The sequence below is a fragment of the Tenebrio molitor genome, chromosome 3, assembly GCF_963966145.1.
Source record: "Tenebrio molitor chromosome 3, icTenMoli1.1, whole genome shotgun sequence".
In the NCBI taxonomy this organism is placed as follows: domain Eukaryota; kingdom Metazoa; phylum Arthropoda; class Insecta; order Coleoptera; family Tenebrionidae; genus Tenebrio; species Tenebrio molitor.
In genome coordinates this window covers 25,099,044-25,118,006 of record NC_091048.1, presented here as the reverse complement: position 1 = coordinate 25,118,006, position 18,963 = coordinate 25,099,044, and the positions used below count along the sequence as shown (strand labels likewise).

At 37.5% G+C, this 18,963-nt stretch overlaps 1 protein-coding gene across 8 annotated transcripts in view; it reads left to right on the top strand.

Annotated features, from left to right (window-relative positions):
• Rbp6 (RNA-binding protein 6) overlaps window positions 1-18,963 on the top strand; it is a 357,340-nt gene that overhangs the window by 34,285 nt on the left and 304,092 nt on the right. The window lies entirely within an intron of this gene.

Genomic DNA, 18,963 nt, shown 5'->3' with positions numbered 1-18,963 from the left:
TCAAAGATGTCACAACGGCTTTTAATTTTTGGACATACGTAGTTTTTCACATTTTTTTCTCAAATCTAGCTGAGAAAATCCACCACAACTACACTCCTCAAAACCGTTATATTGGAGAAATGGTTAAGAAGTGTCAGTATTAAAAATATCATTAGGCTTTCTAATGACACAGAGTGACATAAATCTAGGATTTGATTCACCGTAGCAGTTCCGTGAAGCCGTCAAATGTCATTATGTTTTTTTTTATGATAACATATCTGTCACGCATTATTTTCGAATAAATGAACTGATATCGATTTTAAGAGATTTATTCAAATTGTCACGGAGCTGAAGAAAGCTTGTATTAATTTTTACATAATAATTAGTCTTCCTGAAACGAAGCTTTCTTTCCATTCGTGTTTAGTTGTTTACAATCCTTGCGTGGTAGAAAAAAACGAAGGTACGTAGACATTCCGTACGCAGCTATAAAACATTTCAACATAAATTATTTAAAACCTCGTTCACAAAGTCAAATTTTGTCGGGCTGTGTAATTTATCAACCATTCAGAACTGAAGGTCATCAGTATTTTCGTTTAAAATCTATATTTCATTAATCCTTCGACTAGCCTGATAAATCTAAATTCAAATATTTTCCAGAGAGGAATATTTTGCATGATTGTGCACCGTATTTGCTTAGTCCAGTCAAGATCATAGTGATGCTCACCAATCCAGTATAATATCTTTGTGACTTTAAACATTTAGGTTTTTGTTGTGGATTTTGCATAAACGCGGGAAGTCATGCAACGGTAATAAGCCGGGAAATTTGAAAATAATCATGACAGTGCGTTTGTCATTTCAACGTCGCAACTGGATAATGTAAAAATAACTCCGATTAAAGTCCAATTTAAGTAACGATATTCCAAATTACAATAATCTAGCATACGCGGCAAGACCCGGAAGACTTTCTTTAAACGAGCAACAACCGTGAACGTCTCATTCTGTTGATTCAATAAGAAGTGGAGTAGCTTCAATTAAACTCAATTTAGTCAAGGTTGGATTGAGCTATTTGAAATGGAAGTAGGGCCAGGACGGACAGAATGTTCGGGAAAGGCTATGAATAATTTTTTTGAGGTGTTGGATTGGCCTGTCCGCGTTTGTCTATTTAAATAATTAACCCAAAAGAACGTGGCGTTGATTAGTTTCAGGTAAAGGTTAAGGGGTTAACGAGCTCATACAAGAAGTGACCGTTATTTACGACTCCATTGTCATTTGACAAGTGATTAATATTTTGTGGTTTCACCGCGAAATTTTACTCGAAGATATGGATTGCTCAAACGACCCATAAACAGCCAACGTTGCGTTTCCACAACACATAAATAATCAATTTTTATGGGGAAAACAATGTAGCTGCGATTTTTTACCGGAAAATCGACGTTTCCTAATGAGTCGTCTTAATCATCGAATTTTTCCGCCACTGACAACACAACATAAACGGAGTGATTTGTTTTAAATATATTGCAATAAAAAGTGTCACAGTCGATGACAGTTTGCCGAATAACAAATTAAAATGGGGCGCGCAAATGTTGATGAAAAATGATAAAATAATGTGCGAACAATTCATTTTGAGGGCTCTTTCATTTTAAATGACAAAACGGATTTCCATGGAATTCGTGTCGTGCCCTCGTGTTGCCGATTAAAAAAACGGGATGAAAATGAAGTGGGGTGGGTTTGGGTCGGCGCGATGGGACTACCCATCGGAATAGGTAGTGTGCCTGTTTGTTCGCTGCAGGTACTTAAGCATTGTAAACATGGTGGTATTAAAGTGGAGATAATAGTTGTAGTTTAACTGTGGAATATTAAACAAATTTCAGTGTATGTAACAGCACGTTCTCTCCGGCATTATTAGAGTGTATCACGATTAGAGCCTCATTCCGTTTATTTGCATTCGCCGCTTATATTTACAGGGCACCACGCAAATGGATAAGAGAATCCGACTGAAAGCTCGGAGAGAAACTCATTGGGACTCTAGACACATGGTTGAACTTCGTCGCCGAACATTAATTGCGGCATAAACTTCCAATCAGTCGTTTTAATCGACAATAAAACCAATCAGCCGACGTTTGGACGGATCGTCAATTTATCAGGCGCTCACTTTAAGACCTCCGTTGCTACCAACGTTGATGGCTTTTACTCGACAAAATGCAACTTAAACAACCACTTTGGATTTTAATTAACACGGCGATTCGATTTTTCTCCTCGATCTGGGTGGAATTTTTGATAAATGTAAGTAATGGGGCCTCTTGTTCGCTGCATGGTCCTCGAGAGACAAGTGTCGTTCACTGTTTAAATCTGAATCGTTTCGGGGATTTGTTCCCAACGACCCTTCTTATTCCGCCGCTGGTGTCTATCTCTTCTTATTTTACGGTTTATCTTAAACTTCCGCATTTCAATCATGTCAGATTCATTCTTTTATGTTGCAGAAATACATAAAGGGGTTTATTCTCATCTCGTAAAAAAGCAGAAGAGGACAAGCCAACGAATTATCATTCTTTGATAAGATCGCTGATTTTTATAAGACGGGAAGGGTGTTTTTGACACAGATAAGGTTTTTTCGGACGGTTTATTTTATCTTTCGGCCTTGCGACACTGTGTATATCTGGTTTAACTGATTAGTCCCCATTTATCGAGTGGATAAATCCCGTTGTTTCTGTTGATTTTACTTATGTTGTCACCAGGAAGAATGAAGCAACATTCTTTACGTACGCTATTAGTATGTCAATAGTTGCTTTAGATGACAAACAGGTTACATAAAAATGGAGGTACTAATGAGAATGACTTGCTTCATTCACCACAAACGTGATACATTCATGTTTGCGAAAGGAGTCAAGGTGTCCAAAAGTGACCAAAATTTCTTCCTTTATTTAAATAGATTTCAACTGGCAACCTCTTATTTTATCATGAATTTAAAGAAATGACGATATTATTGTCAGTACATCTTATTATTGTCAATTTGACAAATTCATTAGGTATTTTTGGACGATTTCTCGTTACTATTATGCAACAACTTTTAAGTGTTTAGTTCTGGAAAAGACAATATTTGTACTAACGTGAAGAACAGACGGAGAGAGAAGTGAGAGTCAAGATTGCCTTGTAAGGAATTTCCAAAAGAGAAAGATGACTAGAGCCAAACGTCAAAAGCCAGGAGAAAGTGTTTGTAGAAATAAAGGAAATGCAATCCAAAGCAGTAGAAAAGAAGAGAAATTCCAAAATACACACTAAGGCAGCTTGGGAAAGAAAAATTTAAGAAAACATTTATTTGATAAATGATGACATATCTGGATGATGGATACTAGGGGTGTTGGAGTCTCTCATGGGCTGTGACCTTGGAAATATCTGCGCGAAGGTGGAGCTATAAACCAGTGAAAAATCTGTAAATGAAACCTGGAAACGTCGACTACTTTACATGCAAATAGACGAGAGAGAGACGACACTAATGTATCGAACGACGATGTTTTCCGGTCGGTTTGTAGAGCGTACTTGAGACTGGTATTCGTCGTTTGCGCAGATATGACTCATAGCCCATGAGAAAATCCAAGACCTCTACATTGAGTACAAGTGCAGCAGTGAGAGTGTCAGACTCTCAGAGACATTTCAGAATTTTATTTGAGCATATGACCTGATCTTGAAAGGGAATCTTTTTCCAATGTTGAAAACTATCCGAAAATGTCATTTGGATATAAATTTATGTTGGTCTGACTTGGCAAACTTTCATTATATCCAGTTAAACATTAGCTTAACAATTTTCATTACGAAAGAATCAAGACCCCCGGATGGCCCCGATTCGCGTCCAATTGATAATTGTTAGTTCATGTTGCCAAGACAAACACAACAAGATTCCAAGTTGTTTCCTACCAATAGAAAAACATTTTCGTCGCTTTTTGGTCTATTCCATTTTCAGTAAATACTGATTACTTGAAGCCCACCGGTTCTCGATGGAAAAGTACTTTTGCTTGCAGGATAATTGTCAGTGTGTCTTTGAAAACACGACGACTTTCTACCTGTAGGAGTGATTTTAGCTGAAACCCAAGGTTGATTTGTAATTTTGATGATCTAAATACCCAATGAATCATTCATTTTCGTAATACAAATGGATTTACGGAAAGTGGAAACGCCGTCTTTTTGTTCTGCAGAGGTCGTCGAAATTTCCATAGAAGGTCATCCTGAACAGTCTTCCGGTGTTCTTCTGTTTGGAAACAGACGACTGAATAATTACGGAAGTCGAGGGGTAACGAGCAGAAAATTGCACTTTTATGCCGGTTCGGTTTTGATGTCCACTGACACATATCCACTCGAAGTGGATTGGTTTGGAGTATCAACTGATAAGAATCCAAGTCACTTGACTCACAACAATGTCTAGACGTGCATTAGATAAAAGTCGATGATCCAGAATGGGTGGGTGGGGTCAAATTGCGGCGGTCTTGTTATTATTTATTATTGGTAGATTACGTCGCGAAAAATAAATCGGCTTTCGTTAAAAGATCACCTAATAAATGATGTCACCTGAGTCCTCGAATTTATCTACGTCTTTTCTGCGATATCGCCCCCTCGAGTGCGTTATTTAATCTACTAATGCGTTCCCCGATTCGGTTCCGTGAAGAGGTGGCATCGCTTTTTCGTGGTGCACCTGGTGATGCTGATGATGCGTTCGGCTATCGATTGCGAAACGTTTCGCTCTTTAAAGCGCTAACAATTAGCGCAAAGGCCTTATTTATGACAGGTATAAATAAAAACGTGTGGGTCGCCGCGTAAAAGTTCCACTATATTACTTCCTGTCACTTTTTTTTTATCCAGGATAAGTGATAGGTATCTCTTTACCGGGCAAACACCGAGCATACCATGTTGCAACTCCCCATAAATTATGCCAGGTTTATTATTATGAGTTGGCGATGGACTTTTATAAAACCGTCGGAATTTTAAAATTTGACACTTCCACAACTCCCAAACTCAAAATTAGCTCATCTCGTGCCTTCTATTATTATATGTTTTGCGATATTTTTAGATTATTCTGTATTTTCGATGCCAACGTGTCATAAATTTTGCTGCAGTTTTAGGCGACCGTCACGAATTTTCTCAGACTTACCGAGTTAATAAATCCAGGTCTCTAATTTTTTTTCATGTCATTGCCACGCCCGAAGGTTTTCAATTTTTTACACTACGCTTAAGAGCTTCTCGACTATAATAAATTCCGCTACAGGACGGAAATAAACAAACGAAAAATACAAAAGGAGAAAAACTTGCGCCAGTAGATTAATCGCCAGAATTCCATCATCCAGCTATAAAGATTTTAAACCTTTTATCTTGATTTTTTCCTTTAATCCACTACTTTAGTTTTGCTTTCGTGGATTTTTGCCACAATTCGCATAATTACTTTACCTCTATTTCTGCTTTGTTACAAATTATAAATTAAATTATGCTGAATATATTCCGGATGAAAGAAATCGGTACAAATGCACTCCGAATCCAGAAATTTATTCGTGGGCGTCTAACCTTATTAAATATTACAAAACGATTTATAAAACTTTTTACTGCCACCGAACAAAAATTCATTTGAAACCAGTTCATTACTGTAACAACTCCAGTCCATTAAGCGAAATTAAAAAAACCCACTAAATACGTCATTGGTCGTTGTGGACAACGATATCAATTGGTTTTGCAAATTGTTATTACCTCGAACGGTCTGATCTATATAACAATTTATTTTTCTCATAAAATCCTTTATTTGATATTGTTATTCGTTTTAGGTTTATCACAAACGATGAAAACTTTTAAGCGGTTTATTTAATTGGACATATTTTTTACGATTGTTTTAATAAAACTATTGTTGCGTTTATCTGTGATAGCTCCTGAAATTGTTATAGAAAACTATATTTTTTATTTTGCTTCGTTAAATTCAAATGAAATCGTGGTCAGTTAAAAGCCTGTTATGCATGCAAAATTTTATGCAATATTGTTCTGTAAATGAATAAAAATCTATTTTTAATCGCACTAGAAATTAAAAAATTTAAAACAGAATAGGTGGGGTCAACTATTTCTTTAGAAATAAAAATACCTGAAAAGGCTTTATAAGTTTGAAGAAAATGAAAATTTAATATAATTATGTATATTTTTTTGACATTTAATAGTAGTGTTACCGCCATTTTGGAAAATGTCGGCCAAGCCTAAAGATGCAGTCAATCAATAAATTCAAAGCTACTCAATTTATAAGTTATATTGTTATACACATTACCAAATTAGTCTCCTTTGTATTCTGATTCTGTTATTACCTAACAGTGATTAAAAATTAATAAACAACTAATTCTAATCACTTATCTTCACTATCACAGCTTGGGGGAATTTCTGCACAATTTTTACAAGACTCTAAAATATTCACAAGCACCCTTAAAGCTCTATGAGACGATGTAATACCTCAGGAGCAATTTGAAGCTGTGTTCTAATAAATTTCAAGGTGCCGTTGCAAGTACTCCAGCCCCAGTCAGTGGATACCAACAATGAATCTTGTTTGGCAGCTGCACTACAGTATTTTCTTCTGGCTCTGACGGCTCGAGCTGTAAAACTAAAACACAAATTATCAACAAAGGGTCAGCGGTTATCTTTTCTATAGTAAGTGTTACACTGTAAATTTATTTGAAAAATATCGTAGCACAAGGGCCATTTTTCTTTACGATACATTCTCACGGAATGAGCAGGAAACGTTTCCAGATGCTCGGATATTCAATCCGTTATCTACAACGGACGGTGCTTGCAAAATTACAATTTAGCAGTAGCCTGTAAAAGTGCAACATGCCGCTTCGTTGATTTCGTGAATTTATAGTTTCATATCGCGAACCCTCAGAGTCACATGAAAACGCTATAGTTAGTAGTACGTGTCTGTTGCTATTTAGGTAGCAATTCATTCTACGTCAAGCTTTTCTGAGCATCACAACAAAAATTTCTTACGTCTCGAGAAAATTGCTTCTTCATTTATTTGAAGATACGTCCCTCAGATCAGTTCTTGGTGACGGATTGCTTTGATTTTTCCTTTTTTGTTAAGCGTCTAGGCTGTTACAGCATTTCCAGTTATTACCAGTAATCTGCAAGCATTGAAATGCGCATATCTCAACATCTATTACAGCTACATACATATTTTGCATACCAAAATGTGTGTTTTTTATGCTGTAAAATTCTTCTCTGTGCATTAAATTTGTTAACTGTAACGGATTAATGTAATAAGCAAAAAAACAAAAAGCAGTCGCCATTTTCCAAAATGCCGGCCGTAACTCAAGGTATTCTTTACCCGACTTTTAGAATGTTAATTGGAAGGCTTAGTACTGCAAATGTACCAAGTTCCTTGTTTTATTTTGTTTCACTGTCGTGGCATTCAAATACATAATGTCATTTATATCGAGTGTTTATTTAAATTTCTCCTCAGAGTTGGCGTTGAAAAGTCGATTGTGAACGCACCACGGATGACAGATCACGGATCACCTGTTTAAATCTAACCTCACTTTTTGCGTTTTTTGTGTTATTGCTCTGTAGACTTACGAGTGGTGGTGTGTTCACAATCGACTCTTCAACGCCGACTTCGTCCTTGAAAAGGAAGAATTTTCATTTAAATCTGTGGTATAGAGGTATCATTTAGGAAAACGTCAGAACCGATGTAATTGGCAATAGTCCGGACCTGTACTTTGCTCGGTGTTGAAGAATAACCGTCACATTAATATCGCTCTCATTGTTTGGTGTCTGTCAGATCTGAATCTGTTGTTAACTGAATGCACTCTGATTGATGCTAAACTGACTGCATTGTTACATAACTTGTTGAAACGATGATTGCTTTTAGTGACCAAACAAACATCGAAACGGGGTCGTTATTTTTGTTGTTGCCGGAACGTTCAAGGTTCTGAAATTGCAGGATTTTTCAACCCAGCCCCTGACTCAAGCCTCTCCCAAGTAAATTAGTTTGCACGGATACAATAATAAAAATCGGCGTGTAATTTTAACTTCAAGGACGGTCACTTACCATATGGTTAAGACTCATTATAGTCGATTCGTACTTTGAAATGGTTCTAAAGTTGTCACACCGATCGTAAAATATGCAAGAGCAGGACCGTCTTCGAGGGACGCGATCAATCATTCGCGGGTCGCAAAAAATCCGATATCTGCCCTGAATAGGACCCGAAGTTAAAGATGAGAGAAGACGTACACAGTCTGTCCGTTCGAGACTTTGAATGTGTCAGCGATTTGATTGATTGCTGGTGTGGAAGACGTCGCATCATGTCGACTTTACTCGAAAATACGTACGGTGGAGCTCATTCAATTTTATAATTACGTCTTTTCAACGCACCAACGAGGAACTGACGAGGACCGGACGAGTCGTTGGGTTTTTCTCTAGCGCCATCAACTCGGATGTCAACAAATTACCGCCGTGGTAATTTTGATGGGTCATTGTCCACGGGTCATCAGCTTGGAAATATTCCAGTCATACCTTTGACGCGCCTTTTATCGCCCATACATGTGCAATAATCGCCCATGGGCGGAAATGAATCCTGCGGTGGTCAGGTCGACTGATGGGCAGGAACCTACGACGTTTCACGAGGAGCAGCCAATGACGGAAAATTATTTGTTTTGTATAATTGGACAAACAATTAAACCCGAGGCGAACCTAACAATAACTTAACAATTGTTGTAACAATAAGAAATACATTGTTGCTCGTGTCGTTTTATGGTCGCAATATTATTTAAAACACTGATAAATTAATGTTTATGCAATGCTTACGACGTCCAAGGATTTTAGCAGTTTATGTGTGGTTCACCTGTTTTTAAAAGACAACAATAAAGTAATCAAACGAAAAATATTACGTAATTGTATTTCTTGAAGTGATTATCGTATTAAGTATTAGGTGCTTTGACTTTGCCATTAAAATTGATAGAAACATTTTAAATTTTGCTCCAGAAGATATAATTAAATTAACACTGCGGTAGAGCAAGTTTTAATCATCTGCAGGTTTTGGCAACCAAGTTAACATCATTAGGATAATTATTAACTTGACTTGGTTATACTAGTCTAGCTATTAATACCGTTATTTGGTTTTGAAAATTTATCACAGAGTTTTCACGTACGAATAAAATTGTTCGGTCTAAATATTTTCAGGGGACAGTGAAGAGATTTAGAGAAATGCCTTAAGAAAGCAGAAAAGCTTATCTCAGGAAATGAGGAGTTCTGAATGATTTCCCGTGTGATAAAAAATGATTTTAAATCAGGTGGCTTATGAAAGATCTACTGATCATTTTGTAAAAGACATCGTAAAAATATGTCTTATGATGAAAGTGCTTCTGCGGACCAAAAGAAAGAATTTGATTTTGGGGCGTTAGCATTGGCAGAAGACTTAAAAGCTACCATAGAAAGTAGAATAAATTGTGATATAGATTTAGAAAATCATTCCAGAAAGGCCCTGGACAGGATTACAAGAAATAGGCAAACATTATTTTGCCTAGAATAATTCTGACGAAGACAAATCATTTTTTAAACAAATCTTAGTGAAACAAAAAGTAAAATTCTCAGTTAAAAATATTAGAAATAAATTTTTTCTAATTCAGTTCCGAAAAGCAACCATTGTGATATGTCATTTTAGTTGTCAAACGTGCTTCATTTAATACATAACTAGTGAAAAAAAGTGACATTATATTATTACTATTTAGTGTCAAAAAGTGACATATTATCACTAGTGTTAAAAAGTGGCATTATATTATCACTAGTGTTACAAAGTGACATTAATGATATTAGTAGTATTATCCCGGAAAATTATTGAAATAGCAGATTTAAACAGGATTTTAATCAGAATGTGTGCTTTTCGTAACTAAATTAGAAAAAATCTTGTATGAAACACGTCGCAAAATGGCTATTTTTTTGCACACGACATGTTGGACCACTCGTTAACACTCGTGATCCAATTGTTATGTCTAGTGCAAAAAAGATGCTCATTGTACAACTCGTTGCATAATAGTTATACATATTCACAATCGGTGACATAAATAAATCAATAAATAAAAATTAAATAAATGTCCTTGTAAATTTGCTGTGACAGTATTTATGGCCAGACTGGCTAGACATCAAACAAATTTCTTCGAGATGAAGAAAGACATATTTTAAGCAGTACATTTAACTGAGTATCATTTTGTTTAAAAATGATCGTAATTTATTTTTAAATAAAGCACATACTTTTATTAATTGTTGTGGCTTTGCAATGTTTTGATCACTTAATCGACTAATTCAAAAAATATCTACTGAGAATATTATAATTATGTTTCAAAGACATTTAACATTTATTGAATAGTTTCATTTTACGACAAGCTATTTGCATAAAAAAATTCTTAACCATATGCCAAAAAAACTAGTTGCGTGACACGATTTGAAATGTTATCTACTTTGTAAATCCATTGTTTACAACCTTTAGGTAAAAAACCGAATTTTATAAATTAATGTTCGTACGATCATTTCGATTAGATTAAAAGCGTTAACAGCCTTAGAATCGTCATTAAAAAGCGTTTTATTTTATTTTTATTTAATTGTTTAATGGGACGAAGTAGAAACTTAATTGATTTTATAAAAGAAACAGTTAATTGGTGTTCGAGAGAAGAGTGCGGACCAGACATAAATTAGCTCTTGAAGTCTGAAAATTATCCAGACTTGTATAAAAATAAAAATAGTATTGGAATCACATTTTCAAATTTTCTCCCAGGCGGATTAACTAGCAGTGCAAATTCGAGTTAATCGCTTTAAACCAATTTAAACTTTCTTCGATATAAAATAAATGCAAATTAATTTGAATTAAATAAGAGTTAACGGACGTGAAGCACGAATAGTTTAAGGTTGATAAGATGGATGGGTATAATAAGTTGTGATTTATTTAATGCAGCGCAGTGCTGGGAGATTCAAGAAAAATTTGAGGACATTTTTAACAGAACCGTTTATGCAAATGCTCGAAATAATGTAAATTGTCGTCGGCAGAAAACGTGAAATTTTTCAGGAGCGTGTTTATTACTCCGTCTGCAATCACTTTTAATTTTGATAATGACGAGGTAATTTTGTGTGAAAGAAGCGCAAGTGTGGCTTTGTGAATTTGTGGAGCATCGACGCTATCGGTAAATTAGGTGTCGGAAAATGCAGAATTGTCGGAACAGGAGACAGAGGAAAGCTTCAAGTGGGATTGGTGGCGGCGATAGGAAAAAACCTCCGAATGCACATCAATATTGCGGAATTGTGCATTTGCATGAAATCCTCGGTCGCTTTGTGTGAATTATTTAGTGAAATATTCCGTCGGTATGTGTTTGCATAAATAACCGTCTGATAGTTATCGGGTCTTATTTCATGGCTTATCACTGCTAAATGCTTTTTTAATTGGCTCGAATTTCCTGCTGCAAAACAATGACGAACGATCTTCGTTCAGCGGTTTCACTTAAAACGTCTGTCAGCGGATCGGAAGCGCATTGTTTGCGGTAATGTTTTATTTTTTGAACTAATTGCACCAAACCATTGCCCTAATTAGATAATTAAGTCGGCCGAATTGGCGGCGGCGGGTTTATTGATAATTTCCGTCGGTGGTCAACTTCCTCGTCCGCCGCTTTGATAAATCGCCGGCGGTCGCCCGTGCTCAAGAAAACCATGTGGCGGCCTTCGTTATCTAATAATCCTCTCTTTATCTCCATGTGCTGGGGTTAAGACATGTGTAGGTCAAGGGCATCGACCCATGGCGGAAACGCACTTCACGTGACGAGCCCCCACGTCCACGTTGCCTAGGCAACTGTCTGCCAAATGCCTACTCCAGAATAAGATGCTGTGGGGGTGACAGTCGGGGAGAGGGACGCGGCGGTATTAAGGATGAGTTGTTCTGTTCCCCGAGGACCATTCAGTGATTCCCGAGTCGAGGACGCTCGGCCGATTTTACAAAACTTTAGCTGACGACAGCTCGACCCATTCTCCACCACTTATTATAACTCCCTTTCAACCCCATCGCCGGCTAATTGTCTAAATGAGGAACAAAAGTTCACCTGACGAGAGACGGACGCGGGGGCGGATTCCCTTAAACATCATAATAAGATCGAAAAAAGTACGGCTGACGCGTAAAAGTTAAAAGTAAAAGCGGGGGACTTTATTGCACATAAAAAACGCGAAACGTCGAATTTTGAGTCCGATCTCGAATTCGTTTTTTACGATGACTACCTATTAAAAGCTCGAGCTTTGCAATTTTCTCACGGATGCCAAGTTGTAAACGTAATTAACGTAACTATCAAGTCGCTGACCTGATGAAAGCTTCCTAAGCGCGCTCCTGAATTTTGCCTGATCCTCTTTACGGGCGACGTTTTAACATCGAACAGGCAAATTTTTATTATTCGTCTCTATTAAAAATTTTATTTACGTCCATCGTCGACAGACGGAATCTATCCCACTGTTTATTGCTCGCAACTCGGAGAACTTTCAGACGGCAACTCCGGCCATTGCGAACTCGCATTGTCTGCTCTCAACTTCTCGTGTTTTCTCTTCGACATAAGTAACACTGCTTTAGCTGTAATAATTAATGTTGGCTAGTTTCATGGCTTTGCTGTAAACTACCAACAATTTGCTTTCAATTCAATCGAAGCCCAAACAACAAGTTCTTTCAGAAGCGCTACCATCGCGAATGACATTGGTTTTGACGTTAATTCGTTTCTCGATAAAATAACAATTTGTCAACTAATAACCTCGTGTGTGTAAGAGTTTTTTGTTGCAAATCCAGATTAGGGCACCGGAAAATACAATTTTTGCACCACCATTAAGAAAATAATGTACATCATAGCGTGAAGTAAAGTACTTTTTCGCACGATCGTGTTTTTTCACGTTGTTGATGGATCGTGTAAGTAGCATTTACAAAACTGTGCTCGTTTCCATAGAAAACACAAAAAGGTCAGTGCGGTTATGAAACATAACAGGATGAATGGTGTTATGTAAAAGAAAAGAACAAGTGTCTAATAAGTAACGACCAATACAAGGACAGTTTATTATACATATAATAAATCGTACGGTTTTTTGTCAAATATTACAAAATCCAATGTGTTTTACCCTTTTTGTACATAAATTCTCTCGCGCCAAAAATAATATTCACTAGGTACACGCTTGTTAATTATTTATAACAGAATTTCGAAATTTTTATTTCTCGATTCCGTTATGTTGCTCTTATCATTCTTGTGGCGTAATGTACTATGTACTGCAGCTTGGGAAACTTTATTTCACACTTCAGTACACTTGCACTTATACAGTACAACAATACTTGACAGTGCTTTATTATCACTTTCACTACTGTGCACTAAATGTGCACACTTCAACATCGTGATAGCTTTTGACTTTTAGCTGTTTATCTAATTTGCAGAATGACAGTAAAATACTGCTTTATTAATAGTTTGATGTTTCGTTAATTATTCTTGAGTAAATAACTATTTTCAACTAATGCATTGAATATACAGTGTATTCTCTCATAAGCGGACACCATCGGTCGCACGGAATTTGTCCACTCAAGAGAGGCGTCCACTTAATAAAGTTTGTCCGCTTAATAGAAGCGTCCGTTTCTGGGGAAAAATAGTACATTACATTACGAATTCAGAAAAGTGGACGTTTACTAGACGAGTATGGCAAGTTCAAGTACGAGCGTCAGGGCGTATTTAAATGCCATACGATTTTACAAAATCGTACAGTAATGGTTGCTATGCTGTAAAGTGACCTGTTACTGTACAATTTTGAGTACAGTAATATACATAGTTCATTACTGTAGGTACAAAATTTTGATGTCACAACTTGCAAAACGAAACGTCAAGCTAATTTTAAAGATTTTAAGCGATTTGGAGCAAAAAAATGTTGTATTCATCTCGTTCGTGTGTAAGTTGGGCTTTTTTGGTACTCGTGGGCGTTTAAAACGCGAGTGAAATGCCACTCATGCCAAAAAAGCCCAATGTTTTAATGAAACACTTTCAAAATGTAACATCAGGACACCTGATTGTGAACTGCACTACTGCACGTACAGTCGATGGACAAATAAAACTGGGACAAAAATGACAATCACATAAGTCAAAATTTACAAATTTGCATCGTTTAATTACGGTTTTATCACAAATAGGTTAACTTTGGTATGACATGTTATATAGACACTGACAAATATATTGACAATTCAATGGTCTGATTTACATAGATTAAATTTTAAGTGTCCCAGTTTTATTTGTCCACCGACCGTACCATCGTGATCATAAAAAACAACAGTTAACTTGGGACGCCACTGAGATTTTTGAAAATTTAGGCTGAGTGAACGTACCGAGATTTGTCAAAGTTTGTCTACCTCAATATTTAAAATTTTCAAATCCGTGAAAATAAACCCGCCCGTAACACAGTGCTAGTGCTAACACCCAGTTCGACAGCAATGTTTCTAATGGTACCACCATCATGTATTCGGGTTTGCAGAATGGTTTTCTTGAAAATCTCTTAATTGCGGAATTTTTCAATTGTCACAATGACATTCATTCAAATTTACACAGCCAAATTTCTAGTGTAGTCGTTTTTAATGATCACGATGGTACAGTCGATGGACAAATAATTCATCGTTTAATTACGGCTTTATCACAAATAGGTTAACTTTGGTATGACATATTATATAGAAACTGACAAATATATTGACAATTCAATAGTCTGATTTACACGGCTTAAATTTTAAGTGTCCCAGTTTTATTTGTCAATCGACCGTACATAGTGGCATTTCTTACTAACAGAATGACTAAAAAATGAACAATGCAATGACCGAACGTGCCTGAACCTGGATATTTAACAATTTCCCATATCGATATCACAAATGTTGCAAGTGTCAGCGTGGCATTAAGATGCATGCTGTCCATACAAGAGAGTTTCGATTGAAGAATCACTGTCCGTGTCCGGTCTTAAAAGAGTCCGCTTAAGAGAATTTTTTTTATTAATAATAGCATATGGAATGGCCGGTCGCAAAAAAATCGTCCGTTTAAAAGAGGGGTCCGCTTGTGAGGAGTGTCCGCTAAGAGAGAATACACTGTACTTGAAACAAACGCACTCTTGTTGACATGTGTTGTAAAATCACAGCAGTTTTTCTTTCATATCTCTAAGCAATGAAAGTAGAATATTGCTGGTCTCGATTTTAAGCATTCGTAAATAGTACTATTCTTTACCTAAGGCTGTGAGTAATGACTCATTACTCCGCGGTTTGCTTTGGTCCATATTCATATGTCCTAAACAATTTCCAAGTCTAAGCATGTTTTGTTTTTATTAAAAAGAAATTGTAAACTCTGACAGTGAAAACGATGAAATTTATACGTCGATAGAAAAGTATCCTAATTCTACTCACGTGTAATGGCGCGTCTACGGCGCTTGCCGCAAGCTTCATCTCGTGGGTAATGGCCATCATTATACACTCTTTGGAAAATACCCTATTTTTATTGTTTTGCGTTAAATACAGAATACAATTGCATTGCAATTTCCGATATCTGTTATATTGTTGAAAGATTTTCAATGGTTTCTGGGCCTTTTACATTTTTATTTTGTGTTTCACGTAAATAAAAGGAACGAATTGTGATGTTGATAGTTATTTTGCAGCATTGCTCTTCATCAGTAACGCACTTTTTTTTGTTTCAGGTAAGCCTTGACGCCTCGCTTTTGTGCCTGGAAATCGCCCCATTTCAGGTACGCGACAACAATTTTCACACAAACTCATCCATTCATCGGTTTATCTAAATTAAATGCACTTAATTTCACGGCGTGTTTATTTCGAAAGCCTTTCGCTGTTGTTACGTAATATCTCCTGCTAGTTATTTAATACGCGATGTTTCGCCTTCCAACAATTCCAGATAGATAAAGTATTTTCAAACGCATTGTACGTATCGCGTTGCCTGGAAATAATTTCCTCACGGTTAAATTTTAACGCGACACGTACGTTATCGAACGATATTTTTCGATATTGTCGGCGCCTTCTTCTTGGGCGAATTTTTTCTGGCCAAGTGTTGAACCCGACCGGATTGATTGATCACCCGGACGGTTTTTATTTTTGTTTGACGGGTAAATTTGTCGTCTCCGGGCGAATCCGGTCCTGGTTTTTCTGGTTTTCGCCGGCGACAAACATAATACCTCCGAGAGTCGACGTCGTCGTATTAAAAAATTCGTGCGTAATGCGCCCTTTGTAACCGCTGTTAAGTGGAGATTGCACAAGTACACACAAAAGATTGTCGGAGAGCTGCAGGGGTTGCAGACAAACAAAAATTTAGATTACTTACGAGACAAGCCCGAGTATGGGCTTCGCCTTTTATGTCTACATATTCCGAGTAAAAAACACTTTGAATAAAAGGGGGGAGTTGAAGCCTCATCTATAATCATCTCATTTTCAGAATCTTTTGTTCTTAATAATGATCCTATAGAAATACCGAGCGCAACTTAAGTACGTCAAACAGTGTTTCAAGAGCGAGATCCATTCAGACGGAACTTTAGCCAGACGACGGGGGCGAGAACGAGAGAGAGAACAAGCAACCCTTTTGTCGCCCGTTGCATTTCTGATGCGCCCCCTCGGAAATTACGCCGAATTAAATATGCACAAGACGTTGCTCGCCCGCACCTGACACGATCGTTTCGACAGGTCCGGCGAAAGGTTTGACACACTTCGCATGCAGACAATTAACTGGAAGGGCGTTAACACTTAATATCTCTCACAAATCTTAACGGCACTATTGATTTCCGTGTCACCCGGTGGCGGTTCAAGGTTGGCGTGTTAACCCCATGCGAAAAGCAAATTCCGCTAATGCCACGGGACTACACCATTATTAATAATCAAACCGTGTCGAGTGGCAAAAATCATCTGATAAAGCAGCTATATTGAGTGTAGTGTGCTCCACTATTATTTCACTTCAACTGAAATAATTACAGTCGTTTACAACTGGAGTGGAAGAACGATTAAAATCGTAAATTCGCACAACAATAGGAACGTTAATAACAACTAGTAAAGGATTTATTATATCGCCTTCAATTAATTAAATCGCATCGCGAAAATCTCTTTCTAATTGCCAATAAGGTTTATCGGTGCCATTTTTAAAACGACATTTTTGTCAATCTTTCACCCAGATCTTTTTAACAACTGATGAACCATTCGCCCGGGAAGATTAAATCCTCTTCCCAAATCGTCTTTGTGTTCTCTCTTCTGCAATCAGTCGCGAATCATCTGCTTTGAATTTTCTAATCAACCAACTGTTATTACGTCGATAATTGTGGCCCGGGTGGAGACCATCTGTCAGACCGAACCATTCTCGAAAGGCGAAGAAAGTCTTGACCACCTTCACTAATAATTTTTTTTGTTCTACGTAAGTCAGCGGCGTCGCATGTTCAATCCGGAACCGGATCATCTCCGGATTTTTACGGCATCGGTGGTGCCAGGTGGCGAGGACAACGGTCGCGTTATTGAAATCTGACAATTGTATAATGTTACGAAGTCTCGAGATTTATTGCGGAAAGATCAGCGGGTTGCATGATCGGCCGTAATTTGAAAATGCACCACTAAGTGCGAAACGGTTTAAATACCTACACGAAAGCACGCACGTGTATCAGCAGAATGAAAAAAGGATTTATGTCGGGGGTCCCCATTTTTACAAAGCTCGCCATGATTATCATAAAAAGCGCATAAACATTATCGAGTTGGAGTGACTCCTGCAACAAGCACCGTTCGAGGAATGTAGGTACATTGCATTGTGCGATAACGAGACCGTTAATTGCATAAAAGTAAAAGCATGAAAGTAGACGAGATTGTTATGTGTGTTTCGCTAAAGCGATTTTCTTTTCAGTGTGCGCATTACGGTGAATTAAAAATACCTGATTATCGCGGAAACTTGGTCTTCAGGCGGTGCCACCAGTTCTTAATTAAAACGGAACGGTGCCATCTGGTTTTTTACAGTGTAATCCACCTCGCCACTGCATAATTTCACCTCGTGGTATTTTCTTCGTTTCTTTGAGATCGCCTCGATTAGAAGAAAAAACCGACGCCCTTAAGGCTAATGCGTCCGCGGACGTTTCTGCCACGGAAAAAATCCAATTTGCCAAGGAAATTTCAGGTGTGCGCGTCCCGAATAGAAGAGGATAAAAGGCTTAACAGGATGCGGAATCACCTGACCGAGATATTTTATTGTGTTTTTCGTTAATGCTTCGTAGGAAATTTAGTTTCTTAAGCAAAGTTTGTAAAATGAAATGGCTCCGGTGATACGGCGAAATATCTCTTCCAGGTGATTCCGGGCTCCTGCGGAACGGAGGCTTCATTGCTTTTATAAAAGGGGGAAAATTTCCTTAACGAAGAGGTGGCGAAATGAGCGGAAAAAATTGAAACTGACAAGTGCGTTTTTCACCAGCGAGTCTCTATATTAAGTTTGTTCAGCCGTAAAATCTAAAATAATTCAGCGAAATTGAAAATTTGTAGGCTCTAAATATTGCGACTCAAGCGTTTTGCTAATGTTTGTGCTTCAATTTGCAAGAGTGTTGGGGGTGTCGCTGGGGGTTGTTTTTTGTCGCTGCGTGTGGCAACTTGTGCCTCCACATGTGCGACTGAATTTCTTTCTTTCTTGTGCCCTCCTCCTTCGGATTGATTCATTTCGGGTGATGATTGATGGAGGCGGTGGGCGGTTTCCTGCTAAAACCGAAGAATTGTCGTAATTGCGTTTCATTGTCGTTTTCATTATGCAATTTAGACGCAACATTTCAAAATGTTGCGTTATTCGTACACACAAGTGGAAACCCCACTTGTACCGTTGTATTGTTGCGGAGCGGGCCGCATTTCTTCCTTTTCATTCATATGTAAAGGTCCTTGCATAAATTTAAAGTTGGCGCTTGCAAGGTAAACTTTCCGTAAATTGCGAAAATACCCAAAAGAAAAATCATAA